The sequence below is a fragment of the Notamacropus eugenii genome, chromosome 3 (genome assembly GCF_028372415.1).
Source record: "Notamacropus eugenii isolate mMacEug1 chromosome 3, mMacEug1.pri_v2, whole genome shotgun sequence".
Classification (NCBI taxonomy): Eukaryota; Metazoa; Chordata; class Mammalia; order Diprotodontia; family Macropodidae; genus Notamacropus; species Notamacropus eugenii.
This window is the reverse complement of record NC_092874.1, coordinates 375,203,333-375,227,799: the sequence shown is the minus strand read 5'-3', so window position 1 is coordinate 375,227,799 and position 24,467 is coordinate 375,203,333. Positions and strand designations below refer to the sequence as shown.

The window sequence follows — 24,467 nt, the reverse complement described above, 5'->3', positions numbered from 1 at the left end:
TTGGAACCATGAAAAAATATAGGCTTTCTCTTGAGTAGGGGTATCAAGAAGTATGAGTGCATAGTACTAGGATTACATCACAAATGTTGTGCTACAGAGATTCTGATTTCCTTCAGAATCCAAATAGAATAGGACTTCCCTCAAGGTCATAAGGACCTCTCAGTGCTCCTGACTGAACTTGTCATTTACATTTACAGAAAGCCTTACCATTCTTCAAAATCTTCACACACACACACACACACACACACGTACACACACACACACACACACACACACAATTCAAAAACAACAGCATAGCCAGTCAAGGAGCTAGAACTATAAATCCACATAGGAAAACCCAAGTGAATGAATAATGCATATTACCCAGGTTGCAGCATTTTCACTGGATTGGCAACCCTTCTAGTTATTCCATCAGTAGTCATACCTTAGACAAAATGGGTCAATAATTTGGTAAAGGAAAACTACTGAATCATATCTGGGAAATTTTCACAGCATTTTCAATTATCTCAAGCTGCTTTCTGCTACACAAGTTCAACATAGCTAACACCAAAATTCTTCTGGCAATGTATTTGGTTACAAATCATGAAACAACACACTCACAGAAGAATCAAATTTCAGGGAATTCAAAGGGAAACAGAGAGTTGTCCATTGGATTGTAGCCATGCTATATTACCACCAATAACAGAGACAGGAAATGGTGCAAAATATATCTTCAAGGAAACGGATAACTGGAAAGGGATGTGGGCTGGTCATATAATGAGAGCAAAGGATAACTAGTCTAAGCATTGCCCTCTTATCCACAAAAAGACTTGGAGAAAGGTCTCTAACAAGAAGTAAGAGTCCTCTTATCTTGACTCTACATAAGGGTACAGATCAAAATCACCCAAGGTAAAATGTACTGCAAGAGTTACAGATTGTACTTGCAGAGGAAGCAGAACTGCAAGAATGAGATCGCAGAGTCATTGAAGTAACAGAGAAGATTCAACACCAACCCCCCCCCCCCAAAAAAAAAACTATGTTGAACAAATCCAAATAATGAACTCTCACTCATTTCATCTAGAAAATCTAATTTTGGGGAATCAGCTGCCTGACTCTAATCTGAGCTAGAGCATGAGAAAGACACTCCCCTCTGATTTCAAAACCCCTTGATTTTCTCCTGTAATATAAGATGCACATCATTGCCATATTATCATTTTCAGCAAAATCCTATGGCGAGGAAGATTGTTGCCCAGGGAGATCAAAATGATGAAGCCCTTTGGAAAAGTTTGGTGATGAAAAATATAGATTACAGGGGATGATTTGAAGGGTCTGAATGGGGTGTGGAATAACTTGGTGTTCTGTCTGCAACTGGAAACTTTATCACTGTTTCAATTTACAAGTTTTTGAGAATGGGCGTTTGTTTTTGTAACCCAGTTACATCATTTCTTTCACAGTCCCAGACTTCATAGTACTTTGCACTTATCTTGTACCTTTCATCAAAAGATCTTTAGGTCATTTGGGGACTGCATACACGGGCTCTGCTCTTGAATTTCTACCCTATACAAGGGGCTGCTCCCTCCAACTGGGCAAACTCTGAAGAGATAAATTCTAGATAAAAATGATTTTTTACCATAGCCATATTGGGAAGCTGACTGTTACTATGTTTACCTTTTTTAAGGATAGACTAGAATATAGCAAATTTCATCACTGGTAGGTAGGGAGCTCTGTGGTTATCCAGTTTATTTCAATATCCCCTACAACTCTTTGTCTACCCTCCTCTTAAAAACCTACAGTTTCTTTAAAAAAAAAAAAACACCTTGGGACAAAGAAGACATGAAAACTTCCCAAGTCAGTCTACTATTCTTTTGGAGGGTTCTAATTATCAAGAAGTTTTTCATTCTATCAAGCAAAAGTTTTAGTCTCCTTGCAATTTCCACCCTCTCTGGCAATTTTTACTTTCTGGAGCCAATCAAAATAAATCTAATGTCTCTTCTGCGTAACAGCTCTTCAAAAACACAAAGGCAGCTATCCTGTACCCTTGAATTTTCCTCTTCATCAGGCTAAATATCCCCAGTTCCTTAAAATAATTCCTATATAGTGTGTGAGATTGTCACTTTTGTTTTTTTTATCCTCAACATCTAGTACAGTGCCAGGCACAATGAATTCTCAATAAATGCTTGTTGATTAACTGACTGATCTCTTGACAACATAATTTAATTCTCTTCACCATTCTGTTTACCCATCTCTGGGTGCATTTCAGGTTGTTGATGCCCTGCTAATACATGGCCTGAAAACTGAACACAGTAGGTAAGTTGCAGTTTGACCAGGGAAAAAAATACAACAGAATTGCCACCAACTTCCGGACACCTTGCTGGTTTAGTATATCATTTAGCTGATTTAGCTTTTTTGGCTGCCATGTCATGCTACTGACTCATTGAACTCGTCCACTAAGACCTTCATATCCTTTTCACAAGAATAGTTTGTTAACTAATTTGTTGATCCTCCATTTTGCGCTTAGATAATTGTTTTAAAAAAAACTCAAAATATATCACTTTTTATGCCCACTAGAGGCCTTCTTCCAAGTTGATGCTAACGCATTGATCAGTAATCTGATTCTGACCATTCAATCAATTTGAAATCCACCTACATTCATCTTGCTCACTTCTCTCCATCTTGTTAATAAATATATTATAAGAGATTTTGTCTAATACTCTTCTGAAATACAGAAATACTATGTCATACATAGATAGATAAAGCATTTATTAATCATTCAATATGTATCATGCCTATATTAAGCACTAAGGATACAAATATTTACAAACAGCATAATTCCTGTGTTCAAAGAGCTGACATTCAAGTAGGTAGATATGAAGTAGATAAGGGAGAGCTAGAAAGTGGGGAGAAGAGGCTTAGGAAAAATAGAATCCAGGCAGAGGCATCTCTTAGTGTGTGACTACTGGCAAGGAGGTGAAGTTCAGAGAGTGAGTTCAACTGAAAGTTAAGTAAACATGAATGGAGTTCCTCAGCAGCGCCAGCTAAGGAATAGCCAGTCAGAAAAAATAGAGCCTTCTCTGATACGACTGATTTACAAATCTAGTAACTCTCAAAGAAAAGATATCAAGGTCATTTTAATATGATTTGTTCTTGATGAGCTCATTAAGAATAAAGTGGGGGGGCAGAGCCAAGATGGCAGAGCAGAAAGACACACATACTCTAGCGCTTCCCCCACAGCCCACAAAATACCTGTAAAAATGACTCTTAACAATTTAGAGCAACAGAAGCCACAGAACAATAGAGCAAAAGAGGTTTCCAGCCAAAGGTAACCTGGAAGGCTGACAGGAAAGGTCTATCTCACTGGATGCTGAGTGGAGCAGAGCACAGCCCTGGCCACATGACCTTGGGAGGAACAGGATCTGAACAGACCTCCAGGAAGAGTTCCTAGCAGGGAAGGTCCCAGATACCTCAACCCACAAGTGACAAAGAAAGCTCCAAAGGTCAGTGGGGCAGGGCTTTCCCAGCTGGGTGAGAGGGAATGGGGGTTTCTCCAGAGATAGCTCCTGGATACATTGTTCAGGCAGCTCAGCTTAAAGCCTCTGTTGGTAGGGAGCAACTGATCTAAACCACAGCCCTGAGTGACAGCCCCAACCCCACACAAAGCCCAGGGGAACCAAGCAGCTGAGTTGAATTTCTTGACAAAGGATTCAGAAGTCAAGTAACTGACTGGGAAAATGTCCGAAAAGGGAAAAAAATAAGACCATAGAAGGTTACTTTCTTGGTGAACAGGTGTCTCCTCCCATCCTTTCAGATGAGGAAGAACAAGGCTTACTGTCACAGGAAGTTAAGACTCCTGCCTCCAGGGCCTCCAAAGTGAACTTAAATTGAACTCAGGCAATAGAAGAGTTTGAAAAACAAGTTAGCAGCTGGCTAAAGGAGAACCAAAAAAATGCTGAGGAAAATAACACCTTTAAAAGGAGGCTAACTCAACTGGAAAAAGAGGTCCAAAAAGCTAATGAGGAGAAGGAGGCATTAAAAAGCAGAATTAGCCAAATGGAGGAGAAGGTTCAAAAGCTCACTGAACAAAATAGTTCTCTGAAAGAGAGAACTGAGTTCAGGAAAATGAATGACTATGAGATAAACCAAGCAGTTAGAAAACAAAACCAAAAGTTTGAAAAAATAGAAGATAATGTAAAACATCTCATTAGAAAAACAACTGGCCTGGAAAATAGATCCAGGAGAGACAATTTTAAAATTATGGGCCTACCTGAAAGCCATGATCAAAAAAAGAGCCTAGATATCATCTTCCATGAAATTATCGAGGAAAACTGTCCTGATATTCTAGAACCAGAGGGTAAAATAAATATTGAAAGAATCCACCGATCACTTCCTGAAAGAGACCCAAAAAGAGAAACTCCTAGAAATATTGTGGCAAAATTTCAGAGTTCCAAGGTCAAGAAGAAAATACTGCAAGCAGCTAGAAAGAAACAATTCAAGTACTGTGAAAATACAATCAGGATAACAAGGATCTGGCAGCTTCAGCATTAAGGGATCTAAGGGCTTGGAAGAGGATATTCCAGAAGTCAAAGGAACTGGGATTAAAACCAAGAATCACCTATCCAGCAAAACTGAGTACAATACTTCAAGGGAATAAATGGTCATTCAATGATATAGAGGACTTTCAAGCATTCATGTTGAAAAGTCCAGAACTGTATAGAAAATTTGATTTTCAAACACAAGAATTAAGAGAAGCTTGAAAAGGTAAACAAGAAAGAGAAATTATAAAAGACTTTCTAAAGCTGAACTGTTTACATTCCTACATGGAAAGAAAATACATGTAACTCTTGAGACTTTTCTCAGTATTTGGGTAGATGGAAGGATTGTACATACACACACACACACACACACACACACACACACATATAGACAGAGAGTACAAGCTGTGTTGAATCAGAAGAGATGATAGCCACAAAAAAAAGATATAAAATAAAAATTAAGGGGTGAGGGAGGAAAATACTGGAAGGAGAAAGGGAGAAATAGAATGGGGCAGGCTATAACTCATAAAAGAGACGAGGAAAAATCTTATTTAATGGAGGAGAAAAGGGAGAAGGGGAGAGGGGAAAAGTAAAGCTACTCTCTCCACATATGGCTTAAGGAGGGAAACAACATGCCCACTAAATTTGGTATGAAAATCTATCTTACAATACAGGAAAGTAGGGGAGGAGGCAACAAGTGGGGTGAGGGGAATGATAGAAGGGAGGGCAAATGGGAGAAGGGAGTAACTGGAAATAAACACTTTTGGGAAGGGACAAGGTCAAATGAGGGAGTAAAAATATAAGGGGTGATAGAGTAGGATAGTAGAGATGATTATTATGGAAGTTTTTTGCAAAATGACACATTTTTAGTCCATATTGAATTGCTTGCCTTCTCAGTGGGGATAGGTAGGGAAGGAGGGAGGGAGGGAAAGAAGGTGGAATTCAAAGTATTAGTAACGAATGTTGAGAATTATTATTGCATATAACTGGGAAATAAGAAACACAAGTAATAGAGTACAGAAATTTATTTTGCCCTACAAGAAAAGAGAGAAGATGGGGATAAGGAAAGGGTAAGGAAAGGTGTGATAGAAGGAAGGGCTCACTGAGGAAAGGGGTAATCAGAATGCAAGGGGGTGGGGGAGAAGCGAGATAGGGAGAAAAATTGGACATGTTACAAAGTGATGTAAAAGCAATTAGTATTAAAACAATTGACTGAATTAATTAATGAGACTAAATCAGAGACATCTTTAGTTTGGGCAAATGAATTTTAGTCTAAATCTCTTAGAAGCAGGTAACTTCAGGTAAAATTTGGCATTGATGGAAAAGTTAAGGTTTTAATGGTAAATTTGATTTTATGATTGTTATTTAAGCAGGAACTAGAACAGGTATAGAAAGGCATGTGAGCCACTTAAGACTTGCCTCAAAAGATGTTCCTTAGCCAATGTGAAATTGTAGTCATATCTGAAACCTGGTTATTGGAGCTTGCTACTGTAAGATGCTATGGGACTATTAAGTGACTGTTCTTCTGAGTCTGAGCCTCCAATCCCTGATGCCAATAAGCCTGTGAGATGCTCCTATGAAGTGAAAGGGTGATCTTATGGGAAGGGTGGGAGAGCAGCTGTTCAGCCTGGGCTGAGGTAGGATTCTCCTGACTCAATTTCTCCACTCACACCTGGCAGACTCTAAGCCTCACTGAATGCAAGTTGGCAATCTACTCCTGCCTGAAACTGACATGTAGTTGGGGAGATATTGTTTCCCTGCATTGTCCCTACTCTTAGTGGCAATTTCCTATAGTCAAAAGGTTTGTAAGCTTAATACCAGCTCTATTAAATTACAGGCTGTTGGTAGGGGAAGATCCAAGGTCAAGTCTAAAATTAAGCTATTTGGCTTAGGACTTTAGACCAACAACAATAAGTTAGGGTCCTTTAATTCTTAGTAATAGTGTGGAGACAATTAGGTCAAGGGGCTATGAAGTTAGCATACATAGCTATTATTTGTGTCTCAGTTGGTTAATGTTAAAAAAAAAATCCTGTTTGCAGTCTATATTGTAAATGCTTTAAAAGAAATATCACCTGACCAAAAGTTAGAATTGTGTTATGTGATATGAAGTGTGTTAAAAATGAAATATAAAGAAAAAGAATAAAGTGGAATATGATAAAAAGAAGCTAAAGCCTAAAGATGAGAAACTGACCTGCTTAGGGAACCCACAGGATCCCACGGAAGATCCAGAGAGGAATGAAGTAGTCCTGATTGCCTATTTCACAGAATTTCAGTGTTGAATAGGAGCTCAAATGTTTTCTAGCCAAATCTGTACCTGAACAGGAATGTCTTACAAACATCTCCAACAAGTGAACATTCACTTGGTCTCTGCTAGAAGATATCCAGTGACAGGAAAAGAACATTTCACTTTGGTACAACTGTTCATTAAGAAGTTGGTTTCTTTCTTAAATTGAGCAACTTCCCTACAACTTCCATTCATTGATCCTAGTTCTGCTCTCTGGGCAAGACAAGCCTAACACCTCTTCCACAGGACAGCAGTTCAAATAAGTGAAGACAGCTATCCTATTCCCTTGATGCCATCTCTGCAGCATTCCATCTTGTAAGTCATATATGTCTACCCCATTAGGATGTGAGCTCCTTGAAGGAAAGGACTGTTACTGCTTTTCTTTAGATCTCCAGTACTTAGCACAGTGCCTGTAAGATTTGTCATTGTTCAGATGTTTTTCAGTCATATCTGACTCTTTGTGACCCCATTTGGAGTTTTCCTGGCAGAAGATACTGGAGTGATTTGCGATTCCTTCTCCCGTTCATTTCACAGATGAGGAAACTAAGGCAAACAGGATTAAATGACCTGTCCAGGCTCACATAGCTAGTAAGTGTTTGAGACTGGATTTGAACTCAGGAAGATCTTCCTGACTCCAGACCCAGCACTTTATCCACTGTGCCATCTAGCTGTCTGAAAAAATAATAAGATCTTACTCAACGCTTGGCAATTTAACATTGACTGAACGTACCCAGGTCCTTCAATGGTTCATAATATGACGGTTTTGAGTCATTTTGACATCCTGTTTATTTTCATCAGAAAGCACACCTGCTTGTCAAAGTCCTTAATGAAATGTAGTATCCAGAACTGAACATGGCCCAGATGTGGCCAGGTCAGGGCAGAGTACAACTCACATCTTTTAGTTGGTGTTTCTATTAATGCAGTTTATGATTGTATTCCCCTCAGAATGACAGTACTTATGTTCTGAGATCTTGGCCCTTGCTGCCAGCTGGATTAATAACAGAGCCACAGCAGTCAGTTCTCAGCTTTATATATTATAATTTAGTCTATGAAAGAAAGATCAGCTAGGTAGAGGCTAGAGGTCACAATATGGATTCCCCCACCATTAATCTGGCCCAAATTGTCACTGCCATTATCAGCACACATCCTTCACCCTTAGTTTTAAAAAATTTATAACCTGACTCTATTAAAATCTTCCAGGGCTGAAATCTGATCAGCTCAGCTTCATAGTTAATCCTCTAAAAAGTGTTTTTAATCAGTCGGAATTAAAGATTTCAAAAGTTGGACAACGTCATTGTTGTTTCCTCAAAACATGTTTTTGCCAGACAAGTATGTGTCAAGTAAACAGATATGTCTCTCAAGGATTGAGTCTGCAAGGCCTGAGGTAAAGTAATTAATAAAACAGTGTGTAACCAGACAAAGGCTCAAGCCCCCAAATAGCTGACTGGTTATCCAAAGGAACAGCTTTCTTGTTTTGTCAATAATTGCCTCCTAAGCTTTGGAGTAGAAATATGACAATTTTGAGGCATCACCACAAAAAAAAAAATCCAGAATTACTCAGAGGTGAGAAATGGTCAAAAAAAGTCTTTTGCTTCCCAGTTCTGCAAAATCACATGACAGGAGCCAGCGTCTCAGGGATACAGAGGCATGGCTTCAATTAAGCCACAAGCATTTCCACCTGCAGCTCTTTCCCCTGCATTTTCTCCCAGTGTTTCCTGTTTTCTGGAATCCTCCAGTGACTTCAGGGCCTGTGTAATCTCCTCAGCTTGATTCGTTTCCTTTTCGTTAAAGGGGCAGTTCAGATGAATTGCTTGTTACTCCTTGAAAATTTCTTACCACTTTTTGATCTTTATTCTCTCTCACTCTTAAAGTTTGTAATGAGCAAAAGTACACATCTGGCTTTTAATCTTCACTTTTCTTTAGTAAGGAAAGTAAATGGGAAAGGGAGAATAGATCTGCCACAATCTTGGTTAGAAAAAATAAGAATTTCAAGCCATTCTTGTGTATAGGGCAGCTCCTCATCTTTTTGTTGCTGTGTTGTTTGGTTTTTCCATTGAATTTCTGATTCATAAACTTCCCTTCCAGCATCCAGTATGGGAAAGTGCTTAGAACTTCAAAACAGATATGGTCTTCTAATATGCTGACACTGGTGCTTTGCAAGAGGTGAGTGAAACGTCTGTGGTTGACCTGTTTGTGGACACCAACTTATATACTATTCATGCTAAATGTGCCACGATTATGTCCCTCCCCCCCAAATGAGCTGGCCCACCATATATGTGGGGGATGTGTTTAAATCCCACTATGATGGGAAATATTTCTATCTGAGACAGTTAAGTAGGGCATAGATGGAGAGCTGGGCCCAGAATCAAGGAGAGCTGGGTTTCCATCTGTCCTCAGATACTGACGAGGTATATGACTCTGGGCAAATCCCTCAACTTTCATCTGCTTCATTATCATCAACTGTAAAATGGTGATAATAATAGACCTGCCTCCCAGGGTTATTATGAGGATCAAATGAGAATATACATTGTGAAGGTCAAATGAGAATATGTATGTATATATGTATACATATATGTGTGCATATACACATACATGCATGTGTATCATATATGCATGTACATATGTGCCTTGCATGTGTATGCATGTATGTGCATGCATGTGTATATATATGTGTATATTTGTGTGTATGTATGTGTTACCTTGTGTATACATATGTGTATATGTGTGTGTGTGTATTGCTTAGCACAGTACCTGATACATAACAGATGTTTAATAAATGCTTGTTCCCTCCCTCATTCCTAAGACAGAACAAAAAATTCATGCTTTCATAGTTCTGAATGTTAGATGTTTTAAAATCCTAGTATAAATTTAGAGCTAAATGGAATATTAGAGGTCATAGGGTCCAACCCCTTCATTTATATAGATGAAGAGACTAAAGCCCCCAAAAGTGAAATGACTTTTTCCAGGGTCACACAGGTAAAAAATACATTTGAACCACATTAGGCTGAAAGCAAAGAAATTAGGACCTCTAACTATAGATCCATAATTTTTTCCCACTATGCCACAATGGGCTTAGAACTGGAAGAGACCTTAAATAAAAGAGGAACGAAACAAAGGCCTCTTTCCTACTCAGTTCCCAAGAATTTTTCCATAATAATCTTCCCATAACTATGTTTGTAAATAAAATTTCCTCTGAATCAGGACGCTAAATTACAAGTCCTAGTTCTTCCCATAAAAGTTACCCTAGATCAGGGATAGAGAACCTATGGCCTATTGGATTCAGTCAAAGGGCTGGACTTGAGGACCTAGAGGGTCACATGTGGCCTTGAGACCACTGGTTCCCCATCCTTGCTCTAGATACTCATGAGCACCATATATATTCTTTGACTTCATATGTTGCCTACAAATACGCCATATTGAAACCTTGTTTGCCAGGATGCTGTGACTTAGAGTATCTTTAGAAATTAATATTCCTTTTGTTTTTTGTTAAAGTGTTAGCCTCCCCAGTTAATAATCTAGGAAATTATTTGTTACTGCCCAATTTTGCCACCACTGAGTGAAATGCTACTTCTGTTTAATCTTAAAATTAAGTAGATATTTATTTTGAGCATCCAGGCACAAATAATTCCTAAGATGATTTTTCCCTAACAGATATTTTCAGATCATGTCTTAAAACAGGAAGTGATCCTTTGCACATTCCCCTATCATCCCACAGAAGATGCCTGTACTACTGTTAGCCTATCTCTGGTGCCTATCTCTTTTCAATTTTTGTCTTATATTTTTTCACCTAAGCTATAAACAGTTTTTATAGTTTCAAATATGTCGCAGGTCTCCCATATCGTAAATGTCCAGGCAAGGAATGTGAATTTTAGATGGTTAATACATAAAATGCAAGTCACCAACGGGATTTATATTTAATCATGGTACTATTCTTTTCTTTGACAATTCTCATATACATTTGGCCCTTGGCACTAATTAAAAGTATCATGATAAAAGTATGCTACAAATTTTTAAATCATATATTATCAACAACCACATAATGTCACCTTATTAAAGGCAATTAAAAAGAAATGCAGGATGGAATACAGAACACAAATGTATACCAGAAATTCTAAATATTCTAAATATATAATTAAAAGCAAAGGCCAAAAGCTTAAGACAATAGAGGCAGTCAAAGTGACATATAGAATAAAAATTAACAATTCAACATCAATAAAAAATGGTTCTATAAACTATATCACCTGGGAATTATGACCATTCTGATCTTGTCACTAATGAATAAAATGCCATTTTTGACCCACATATGATAAGACTAAGTAGCTATGTACTTGGTCTAAGTATCTAGAGACTTGAGAAGCCAAGAAATTATAAGATAGGGAAGGAGAAAAGGAACGAGTATTTATTAAACTGCTGCTATGTGCCAAGCAATGAACTAAGTAAGCACTTTACAAATATTATCTCAACTGATTGTCACAACTCTGGGAGGTAGATGGTATAATTATCTCCATTTTACAATTGGGGAAACTGAGGTGCACAGCAGTCAGCTAGTGTCTAATGATGGATTCAAACTCAGGTTTTCATGACTATACCCAGCACTATATTCATTGCACAACCTAGCTGAGGAAAGAAAAAAAATGTCCCAAAGGAGGATGTGGAAATTTTCTGATTATCTATGTTGTGAAAGAAGTCCAACATGAAGAAAGTACAAGTTAGATCAGATGTGAAAGAGAAAGACTGAATAATATTAATATAATGAAGAACAGAAGAGTGACACGTGAATTGGCCTCGACTTTAGCTTCCCTACAAAACCAGAAAGGATTGGGTCCAGATAAGATCCCTAAGTACTGGCTCAAGTGCTTCACAATAGGGCCTATATTACTAGCAAAGGACTTTGCCAGCTTCCTGTCAGATGAAAGCCTAATAATATTTTCCTTCTCAGAAGGCATCACATATTTATTATCAAAAGATGGGAACACTGGTCATTCTTGCACATAGAGACAAACTGTGTGTTGAGGTACTGTAAATAAGATTAACAGCTTATATTGTTAAGCACCAAAAATATATATATATGTATGTATATGTATATACACACATATATGTGTATATGTGTATATGTATATATGTGTGTATGCATATATATAAATATACATATATGCACATATACACACATACTTTTTATTTCTATAGATACACATACATATATATATACTTTTTGGTGATGAGAGATAGAGAGATAGAGAGATAGAGAGATAGAGAGATAGAGAGATAGAGAGATAGATAGATAGATAGATAGATAGATAGATAGATAGATAGATAGATAGATAGATAGATAGAAAGAATTATGTGGGGGGGCAGGGAGAAAAAACCAAAAAGTATAAACCAGAAAGTCCCAGGAATACATTCATTGATTCAGTGATTAATAATAGCATCTGCCTCATAGAATTGTTGTATCAGATGGGATAATATTTGTTAAACTTAAGTATTTATGTAAATGATAACTGGGGAGCTAGGTGATACAGTTATCCGGAGTCAGGAAGACCTGAGTTCAAATCCAGCCTCAGGCACTTAGTAGCTGTGTAACCCAGGGATATTTATTTAACTCTGTTTGCCTCAGTTCCTCGTCTGTAAAATGAGCTGGAGAAGGAAATGGCAAACCCCTCCAATATCTTCACAAAGAAAATTCCAAATGGGATCATGAAGAGTCAGACACAACTGAAACAACTCAACAACAACACCTCATCATCCCCCATGAAAGTTTTTACTCTTGATGAACCGTCAGGAAAATTCAGTATATAATCATATATAATAATTGTATAGCTCTTTAAAGTTTTTGGTATTTTATTTAAGGTATTTTAAAGACATTATCTTTGGACAACCCTGTAAAGTAGGCACAACAGATTTTAATATCACCCCCATGTTACAGATGAGGAAACTGTGGTTCTGAAAACTGAAGTTGTTTGACCACAATCATATAGCTAACAGGTGCTGAGATTCGATTCCAGGTCTTTCTCATGACCAGCCAAGCATTATATCTATCACTCTGCCTTCTTATAAACACCAAAATGAAAGAGAAAGACTAGTGAAGTTCAAAGGTCAGGCCAACATATGGAAAGGCTAAAATTGCATTTAGGGAGCATTATTTCTTGAGATGTAATAAGAGAGAATTTTCAAACCAGAGAAGTAAGAAATGGTGCTCTAAAAAACAATTAACAAGTTTGTTATGAAACATTTCAAAATTCATAGCAGAAAGTTTCCTTTTCACTTTCTAGCTGGAATTAAACTACAGAATTATTGAATGAGATGGGAACTTAAAGACCTTGTAATCCAGGGGTTCTTGGCAGTGGCAGTGTGTGTGTGTGTGTGTGTGTGTGTGTGTGTGTGTGTGTGTGTGTGTGTGTGTGATGGTAATCCAGTGAAGCCTATAGACACCTTCTCTGAATAGTGTATTTAAATTGATCAAATAAAATACACAGACTTATAGAAATCAATTTTACTGAAATACAGTTATCTAGGGACAGTTAAGTGGTACAGTGTATAGAATACCAGACCTGGAGTCAAGAAGACTCATCTTCCTGAGTTCAGATATGGCCTCAGACACTAACTGTGTGATTCTGGGCAAATTTGCCTTGGTTTCGCCATCTGTAAAATGAGCTGGAGAAGGAAATGGCAAAGCACTCCAGCATCTTTTTTAAAAAAAATGAGTCAGACACAACTAAAATGACTGAACAACAAGTAAAAAATATTAAAAAAAAAAAAAAAAGAAAGAAACACAAATTCACGGACCCCTTGAAGTCTACTGTGGCTAAGAGTTCCTATTCTCATCAAATATCCTCATTTTACCAAAAAGGAAATGGGAGACCAGAGTGGCTGTGACTTAACTAAGGTTAGCTAAGGTTACATGGCTTAGTAGTACGAGAACCACGATTGATGTTCAGTTCTCCCGACTCCCATTCTAAGATTCTTTTCATCATAACTTCAACATCAAACTTCCTGGTAAGTTCTTTGAAGATAGGTACCACATCTCATTCTTCTTTGTATACCCCACAAATCCTTGCAGATTCTCAGCAAATACTTGTTAGACAAATAGTAGAATTAAATTTAAATTGGGAAGAGGGACCAGATCAGTGATTGCTATGATCTCATAGGCATAGGCAGGACCCATGGAGAACTTTCCTCTACCTATGCAAATCAGTATATCCTTTGCAAATTGCAATCAAAGAGAATTGCCTGAAGCAATAAGAAGTTAAATAGTTAAAGGACTTGGTCAGAGTTACAAAACTTGGGCAAGACATTTCACCATCCTGTACCTTAGTTTCCTCATCTATAAAATGAGGATGATATTTTACATTTCTCTTGTACCCTCACAAGCAGTAGTTGCTTGAACCTTTCCTGTATTTTTTCCTCCATCTGTCCTAATTTACAATTCTATAATTCCAAAATCTCAGCCTAATCCTTCCCCAAGTCTTTATAACTTTTTGTTTGCCCACCTAATCCCCATAATGCCAACACACTACCACAGATCAACTCACTTCTCAACACCCAAACTCTCAGCCCTGCTTCCCCTAGACACTGACCCATAGCGTTGCCTTGACTAGATAGACTTTCAACCAACATGAGCACCATGCCAGAGTCTTCCTCAGTTGGCTGATCCTTCACCTGGGAGATGGTCATCTACCCAAGAGGCCACATGGCTTCAGAAAAGGCCAAGGAACGTAATGAACAACATGGTGTTTGCTGCCCCACAATTCCACATAGTTCAGAACTACTTGTGTTAGGTACAAGACCAGCATATCTCCTCATTACTTCTCTTTCAACTATTATAATACCTTCTTAATTAGTCACCTGCTTCCAGTGCAGTATAGTACAGTGTCAAGAGACCTGAATTTACAGTCACAGGACTTGGGCTCAAATCTTGGCTCTGCCACTTACAACCTCTATGACACTGGCCAAGTCATTTCACTATTGTAGCACTCAGTGTCCTCTTCTATAAAACAAAGGAGTTTAACCTGATCAATGGTATCAAATTTAGATAGGAACAGACAGATCTCTGCCGGCCCACATATTATCTTAGAAAGCCACAAATTAACACTTTCTGTGTCTCATTGTATTTTCATTTTTTTTAACAATTTCAAATTGCATTTTAATCTGGTTCATTACACTGGTAAGTTTTGTGGCATGTTGACACCTCTGGAATAAATGACCTCTGAGATCCATTCCAGCTCTAAATCAATGCTCCCTTATACCATTGGTAATATCATCTTCCTAATTCACAAGTCTGATTACATAACTCCCCCACTCTAAGACCTTCAGTGGTCCCCCATTGAGAACCACTTTTATCCTATTCCTCATAGTGGAAAGATGCATTAAAATGCAAACTCAGTCTGACATTTAAAGCCCTCTACAGTCTGTCTCCAGATTGTAGATGTACAGCTGGGTGCAAAGTGGATAGAGGGTCAAGCCTTGAGTCAGGAAGACTCATCTTCCTTAGTTCAAATCTGGCCTCAGACACTTACTAGATGTGTGATCCTGGGCAAGTCACCTAACCCTGTTTGCCTCAGTTTCCTTATCTGTCATATGAGCTGAACAAGGAAATGGCAAACCACTCCAGTATCTCTGCCAAGAAAACCCAAATGGGGTCACAAGAATTGTACATGACTGAAAAAAGCAACTGAATAACAATATGGCTCCAAATTACTTTTTCAGCCTTGTTTTAGGACTCCCCTTCATATGCTTCATGTTCTAGGGAAACTGAACTACGACACACAAACCACAGAACGGCTAGAGGGGACCAAGCCAGGGCAAATTCTGCACCCAGAGACCACGGAGTATTGGAGCGAGGGAGATTTCTGCTCCAGAGAGACCTGCGGACCTCTCGCGGGGGGTCCTTCGCGCCGTGGACTGGGCGCCAGGACGGGGAGCAGAGTGCGGCCCTGCCACGGCCGAGACACTGAGGGGAGGAGATCCGAGAGGGCTACGGGGACGGGACCTCCAGCAGCCACGCGGGTCCCCCCACCCACAGAGGGACCTGCAAACCTCTCGCAAAAGGTCCATCGCACTGCAGACGCAGAGCCCAGTCCAGACCTGCGGCAGCCGGGGCTCCGAGAGATACAGATCCGAGCAGGCTTCAGAGAGGGGATCTCCAGTGGCGGCGCAAGACCCCCCCCCCCACAGGTGATGAGGGTCGGTGAGAGAGTCTCTTTGGCGGGTCGAGAGGGGAGTGGGGTGTCCCCATGGCTCGGGCCCCCCTGGGAGATAGAAGCTGAGAGGCGGCTGCAGACAGGGGCTCCCCAAGCGGGCGGGAGCCTGGATCCATTGTGGAAGGTCTGTGAATAAACTCCCTGAGGGAACAGAGCCTGAGAGGCGGCCCTGCACCGACCTGACCACCTGAACTTAATTCTCACACTGAATAGCAGCCCTGACCCCGCCAAAAGCCCTAAGGCTGGAAGCAGCATTTGAATCTCAGTCCCCAAACGCTGGCTGGGAGGACCAGGAGGCAAGGTGGGTGTGAGGAGAACATTCAGAGGTCAGGCCACTGGTTGGAGAAAATGCCAAGAAAAGGGAAAAGAAATAAAACTATTGAAGGGTACTTTACCAGAGAAAAGACACTTCCTCCCTTCCTTTCTGATGGGGAGGAACAATGCTTGCCATCAGGCAAAGACACAGAAATCGAGGATTCTGTGTCCCAGCCCACCCAATGGGCTCGGGCCATGGAAGAGCTCAAGAGGAATTTTGAAAATCAAGTTAGAGAGGTGGAGGAAAGACTGGGAAGGGAAATGAGAGGGATGAGGGAGAAGCATGAAAAGCAGATCAGCTCCCTGCTAAAGGAGAACCAAAAAAATCTTGAAGAAATTGGCACCTTGAGAACTAGCCTAACTCAGCTGGCAAGGGAGGTGCAAGGGGCCAATGAGGAGAAGAATGCTTTCAAAAGCAGAATTAACCAAATGGAAAAGGAGATTCAAAAGCTCACTGAAGAAAATAGATCTTTAAAAACTGGAATGGTACGGATGGACGCTAAGGACTTTTCGAGAAAGACAGATATCTCAGAACATATCGCGCAGATTCGAAAAATGGAAGATAATGTGAAATATATTATTGGAAAAACAACTGACCTGGAAAATAGAATCAGGAGAGACAATGTAAAAATTCTGGGACTACCTGAAAACCATGATCAAAAGAAGAGCCTAGACATCATCTTCCATGAAATTATCAAGGAAAACTGCCCTGAGATTCTAGAACCAGAAGGCAAAATAAATATTCAAGGAATCCGCAGAACACCGCATGAAAGAGATCCAAAAAGAGAAACTCCTAGGAGCATTGTGGCCAAATTCCAGAATTCCCAGGTGAAGGAGAAAATATTGCAAGCAGCTAGAAAGAAACAATTCAAGTATTGCGGAAATACAATCAGGATAGCACAAGATCTGGCACCCTCTACACTGAGGGATAGAAGGGAATAGAATAGGATATTCCAGAAGTCAAAGGAACTAGGACTGAAGCCAAGAATCACCTACCCAGCAAAACTGAGTACAATACTTTAGGAGAAAAAATGGTCTTTCAATGAAATGGAAGACTTTCAAATTTTCCTGATGAAAAGACCAGAGCTGGAAAGAAAATTTGACTTTCTAACACAAGAATGAAGAGAACCATGAAAAGGCGAACAGCAAAGAGAAATCATAAGGGACTTACTAAAGTTGAACTGTTTACATTCCTACATGGAAAGACAATATTTATAACTCTTGAAACATTTCAGTATCTGGGCACTGGGTGGGAGTACACACACACACACATGCACACACGCACACATACATAGAGACAGAGTGCACAGAGTGAATTGAAGAGGATGGGATCATATATTAAAAAAAAAATGAAATCAAGCAGTGAGAGAGAAATATTGGGAGGAGAAAGGGAGAAGTTATATGGGGCAAATTATCTCTCATAAAAGAGGCAAGCAAAAGACTTATTAGTGGTGGGATAAAGAGGGGAGGCAAGAGAAAAACATGAGGTCTACTCTCATCACATTCCACTAAAGGAAAGAATATAATGCACACTCATTTTGATAGGAAAACCTATCTCATAATACAGGAGAGTGGGGGACAGGGGCACAAGCAGGGTGGGGGGGAGGATGGAGGGGAGGGCATGGGGAGGAGAATGCAATACGAGGTTGACACTCATGGGGAGGGAAAGGACCATAAGAAAATAGAAGTAAAGGGGGACAGGATAGGATGGAGGGAAATATAGTTAGTCCTATACAACACAACTAGTATGGAAATCATTTGCAAAACTAAACAGATATGGCCTATATTGAATTGCCTGTCTTTCAAGGGGAAGGGGTGGAGAGGGAGGGAGCTAAGGAGGTTGGAACTCAAAGTGTTAGGACCAAATATAATGTTCTTACCACTGGGTAACAAGAAATACAGGTTAAGGGATCAAGAAAGCTATCTGGTTCTACAGGACAAAAGAGAAGACGGAGACAAGGGCAGGGAGGGAGGATAGAGGAGAGAGCAGATAGGTCACAGGGGCAATTAGAAAGCTCGGGTTTGGGGGGGGAGGGGATAAAAGGGGAGAAAATTTGTAACCCAAAATTGTGTGAAAATAAATGTTAAAAATTTAAAAAAAAAAAAAAAGAAACTGAACTACTAGCTACTCCAGTCTTCTCCCTCTAATTATATAATCTTCATACCTTAAACGAATTCTCCCCCAACCCCAGGACCAGGCCTTTTGAAATTCCCATCTTTCTTTAAGGCTCAGTTCAAGTGCCACTTGGACATCTCCCCCAGTTCTCTCAGCTAGATCCAAATCCTTCTCTCCCAGAATCCTTCAGTCCTATCTTTTGAACTTTTTGTCCTCACTTATCACATTCTAACTTAGAGTTGTGTCAGTGTACATCTTCCCCTACTAGAATATGTTAGAGGCAGTTAGGTGGTACAGAGGACAGACTGCTAGACCTGAATTCAAATCTGGCCTCCAACATTTACTACCTGTGTGACCCTGGGAAAGTCACTTAACCTCTAACTGCCTCAGTTTCCCTGACTGGAAAATAGAGATAGTAATAACCCTTTCCTCACAAAGCTGTTGTAAGAATCAAAGGAGATACTATTTAGAAAGCCCTTAGCATAGCACCTGGAATATAGTAGGCACTTTATAAATATTTCCTTCCTTCCTTCCTTCCCCAAAGGCAAAGATCATATCTTTTTTTCCATATTTGCTGTCTTCAACCCCTAGCACAGCCATCTGACTCCTAGCATTTGTTCAGCAACTGTCTTTTGAATTGAACTGAATGAGTAGGTAGCTACCCATTAAGTGTAATTTAGGGCATCAAGCGATTTTATTGGATGGTGAAAGTGGACACACTCCTTTGTGTTAAACTAATAAAGACCCTGCTAAAAATATAAAAAGTTACCTTGGAAGATAAGTCATTAATTGTTCACAACTTTACAAGGATGAATAAAATTGAGTTCCCATTACTGAGAACAATGAGGAAATTGAACATGGAACAATTTTGATGGGAAAAAGTAAGAAACATAAAAATGGCATATGGGAAGGCTCATAGGGAGACCCAATCAAGACCATTGATGAGTGACCTAAGCAGTAAGAGCGCAAAATAAGGACATTAAGTGTGTGTATATGTTTGTGTGTGTGAGCAAACGTGTTCAGAAAGAGATAATGAGAAGGTGTGGGACTAAAAGGGAGAATGGAAGGATGCCAGAGACAAGCAGCCTACATCACAAGTTTAACTTGGACAAGGTGTTAATTAGAACTGGAATGAAAGAAGGAGAGAGCCAGGATCAGGTTCACAAAAGTATGGCAATGATTAGCAGAGGGCTAAAAAGTTCTTCCTGGAAAGTGTCCCCAACTAATCAGTGCATTATTTTGCAGATGGACTCGTGATCATATTAGCATGCAAAGAGAATGCAATATAGATTTCTTCATTATGGCTAATGAAAGTCATACTTCAAATTGCCCATACAGTGAGCTGGAAATATATCCTGTATTTAGTCTCATTTATCAAATTAAAATGAGAAGAGTAGAAATTTAATTTCATAAAATAATATATTAAAATATTCTTTACAACTATAATTTCTTCCCTTTTAATATGCATGCTGCTCAAAAATGCAGTTAAGTGTCAATGTTTTAAGAAGAAAATTGCTTTTTTCCCCTCTTTAAGTTTCAGGGTGAATATAAACGATCCCTGAATCAGAATGAGAGTTCTCTGAACTCTGGGAACCTTTAGAGTTCTTGTTAGATGCTCTCTGTTAAAAGTCTTCCTGCAAAGATGACCCTGGGTGAAAAAGGCCCAATTCAAACTCACATCCTTAAGACAATGAAGTGAATCTTCAGGGAGACTACATTTGAATATTCTCATTAACTTTAACTGGAGTCAGCCATCAGCACACTGACACAGAACTTTAAATAAGTAACTCCATCTGGCTTAAAGTTGTTTTCTGATAGCGAAACAGTGAACTGTGGTCCATCAACATTTCATTATAACCAGAAAGAGCAAGAAAAGGAGAATTTTTCTTTTTCTAATAAATGTAACTAAGGGGTATTTCATTTTTCTGCTCAAGAAAATTTTCATAGGGAGAGCCTCCATTATTACCCCTTCTTGCTGAATCAAAACCAACCTTTATTACTTGGATAGGTGAGGGAGGTCAGAAACCAAATCAGTTTAACTTTCCAAGAATAGGATGTATCCTTGTTTTGTTCTAGCTGGATCTTATCCTAAATTCTTAAAGTTCTTTATTTTTTTTCCATTAGGACTGTTCAGCAGCTAAGGAATATATGCTCAAATTGTGTTCCTTTCTCCTTTCCCTTTCCTTCTTTTCCCTCTTCCCTTCCCTTCCTTTTCCTTCTTTTCTTTGGAACATCACATATAGAGGTTAACTTTGTCCTTCTTCCTTCCAAATAGAGATAATCAGAGTTTCTGGACTTAAGTGTGTATCATTTTGGAGACTGAAAAGAATAGAAGTACTTGAGAAAAGAAGGGTTGCCTTTCCAATAGTCTTTTTGTTTTGGGACTGTCTTCCTATTTTACCTATAGACTGAAAGTACAGCAGCTACCAACCAACTTGATATCACTACTAACAGCCACAGGATTCTTCATCTACTCCATTTCTGACCATGGCCAATTAGCCCTTCCTTAGGCATCCTGACAGCTCCCCTGCTCCCAGGAACTCTCCATGGTGGTGTTAGACATCTAATCAACTTTAGCGCTGCTGCAGCTCAGAACCCCTAAACTCAATCTACCCGACTCAGCCATTCCAGGAGACTCTATTACATGTCCGTGCAACTGCACCCACCACCAACAGAGTCTTAAGAGCTAAGACTTTTTTTAAAATATTTTTTCTGCTTTCATTACTTCGCCTTCGTTTTCAAATATATCCTTCCCTTCTCCCCATCAGAGAGTTAACCTGCTACAAAAAATAAAACTTAAAAAGGGGGAAAAAACCAAGTTGTCAAAACCAACCAATACTTCCATTTTATCTGATAGTAAATGAAATAATATTCCAAACCAGAGGTGGGGAACCTGCAACCTAGAGGCCACATCTGGCCCTCTAAGTCCTCAAGTGCAGCCCTTTGATTGAATCCAAACTTCACAGAACAAATCCCCTTAATAAAAGGATTTGTTCTGTAAAACTTGTACTCAGTCAAAAAGCCACACCCAAGCCTAGAAGGCCACATGTGACCTCAAGGCCACAGGTTCCCAGCCTCTGTTCCAAACCCATAGGCCCCTAGCTCTACAAAGAAGTGGAGGTGGTGCACTTTCCTCTGAGGCCAACCTTGGTTCCTATGATTACATAATGTTCAGTTTGGGTTTGGGGTTTTTTCCATTCACATTGTTGTAGCTTTTTATATATTATTCTTGGATTCAGTTTACTTACCTGTATGTCAATTTATACGTCTCCACATGCTTCTTAAAATCCCATCATTTCTTACCAATCTACTATGCATCTACTATGTACAGGTCCTGTATGAGGTACTGGGTGTACAAATACAAAAATGAGACAGTGCCTGCCTTCAGATTTCCACAGCCCCTCCCACATCTTTTCCATCTTTTTTTTTATCTTTGACAATTTGCTAAGTGTGCGGAGAAATCTAAGAGACCCTTTAGTTTGCATTTTGACTTATATTTCTCTAGTTGTTAGTGATCTGAAGTCAACTTTTATGTGGTTGCTAATACTTTTGAAAACCATCCTTATTCTTTGACTTTTTATCCACTGAGGAATAAACCAGGACTTTTGATACAGATGGAAATATGTTTATGTTATATGATCATGCAGCTATATGTTTATGCAGATATACTTCCATCCACTATCCTACAATTTCTATCCCTTTATTATTGTTCTTCTCTACCTGTATCAGTGTCTGTTTTTTTTTAGCTACCATTTGTAAATGTGATTTCATATAAGTAATGAATACTATATTTGATTTGTACAAAGCAGTACTGGTGAAGAAAGTGCCCAGGAATCCAACAAACCCCTATCACTATCCTATTCACAACCTATTAGGAAAAGCCAACAGAATTGTGTTTTCTTTGCCAACTAAAAAGAGATTAGCTTTTGAATATCCACATTCTCTCATGAATGTTACCAGCAGTCAACATGTAACCATGTGACAATGTGAATTTCACCTGCTTTTCTTTGACTGCATAACTCAATACAATTAGGTCTCTATTCAGTTGTTACTTTAAAAAAACTATCCTTAGTACTAGGTTAAAGAAGGGACTGCCAACTTTAGGGATAAGAAAGAAGCCATTTACTTTCCTAATCAATGGTTCACAAGACAACTCAACTGAAAAACAATGATTCTGTGGATATTGGAATCCTCTCTGTGGAATCTATAAAAACATCTTGTGAACCAGATGTGTTGGTGGGCTAGCAATTACCCATTCATAGATGAATGCATTCACATATCCCTTTTCAAAAAAAATTATAGACAGGTGTTACCCTTTATTATAATTGCTGATATTTATGTGGTTATGGTTTGCAAAGGGCTTGATATATACTTTATTTCATTTGATCCTTACAGCAACAAATACTATCATTCTAGATTTCTAAACAATGAAAATAAGGTTCAGAGTCAACTGAGTCTGACCACATAGGTAAGAAAAGCACTAACAGAAGATACACTTGTTTAGCAACCTAAAATCAAGCAAGCTTGGTTTTTTGATGAAGATTGGGGAGAGGGGTAGTGTCTGTAGTGGGAGGGCAGAGAAGGTGTCAGTGTTTTGGAGAGCAGTAGATCTATGATTTCTATGGTATAAAGGGCTCCTGGTATGGAACTCCCTCTACTCTACTATTTAGAGATTTGTCAGAGGCAGAAGGAGGTTAAGTACTGGTTCAGAATCTCATAGCTGACATATTATAGAAGAGAACTCTAAACCCAAGCCTCCCTGACTTTGAGGCCAGCTTTTTCTCCACTACATTAAAACTTCCTCCCTTGGCACTTAGCAAGGATAATTAGTTCAAATAAAAAGCTGAAAAATGAATATCCTTCCCCACCCTCAACCCCAAGGCTTCATCCCTGGTGAGCTCCTGCCTGATTGTCTCCAACTATGACTATCAACCCAGCTGCTGCCTCACAGTGTTTAGGTCTCTCTATGCATAGGGACCAGTGGCCTCAGGCTTTCTCCCTGCCCACTCTCAATTAGGACTAATGACTAGGCCTGTGATTTAACTAGTAAAGGGAAGTTCCAAATGAGGAAAGACTTTCTACCAATGCAATCTCTGTAACATATAGTTTTACAGAGCTACCTAGAGCCCTGAGAGGTTAAGTAATTTGCCCAAGGTCACACAGCCAGTATGCGGCAAGATTTGAATACAGGATCTTCCTGTCTTTGAGACCAGTTCTTGATTCTGCCTCTCTCCCATTTTACATATTTGAATTTAATTTTCACAGGAAAATTAATATCACAAATTGAATATTTCATCATCAAGAAGAAACATTATGCCTAGACCAAATACTTGGAATCAGCAAAGACTGAATAGTCTAATGTAATCCTAGCAAGTCTATATTGCTGCTAAGTAGAATTGTTTTTCTTCTATGTAGAACTGCAGTGCTTTCTGTACCCAACTAACTCTTTGACTGCTTGGAGCCAGAGTTACAAAAGATTGTCTTTCTAGTTTATGTTCCACCCCTTTTTACTGTTTCAGATATCGATCTTACCTTTTGCCATCAGTTTAGGTGCAACACCATCAGCCTCATTCGAGATTGTGATGGTAGGCAATCAGCCTCTAAAGCACAGAAGAAATGAAAGTTGAAAACAATGATTTACCCTGCTTTTGTTGACCTTTTATTACAGAAGCAGATGCTGTGAGTTTCCCTGTCTGAAGTAATCAGAGGCAGAGCAGGGCAGATAAGCGTTGAAGCTTTCTCCTACTGAGTGCCAGGAGCCTAAAGCTATGCCCATCCCAACAATGAGGCATATCATCAGACAGACCCAAAAAGCTAGAGGCAATGAAGGGATGAACAGGATAAGTAATTTCCCAAAATGTGGTTCTTGAAATTTCAAGAGGTTTCTTCTCATCTGTGGGCCCAGATATGGAAAAAAAAAATTTAAAAAGGAAGGATTGTTTGCTTGTCTTAAAGATCATGCTAAAATCAAATACTGTTGATGTTGTTTCAAAACTGACCTCACATGTATGTGATTAACAATAATTGGCTCGTCGTAGGCAATGTAC

The 24,467-nt window shown here is 39.2% G+C and overlaps 1 long non-coding RNA gene across 1 annotated transcript in view; it reads right to left on the bottom strand.

The window, feature by feature from the left end:
• Positions 1–24,174, bottom strand: part of LOC140497009 (uncharacterized) — a 46,129-nt gene extending 21,955 nt beyond the window's left edge. The window contains exon 1 of the long non-coding RNA XR_011964497.1: positions 23,953–24,174. This is a non-coding gene — a long non-coding RNA (uncharacterized lncRNA). The remainder of the gene's footprint in view (positions 1–23,952) is intronic.
• Positions 24,175–24,467: the final 293 nt, after the last annotated feature.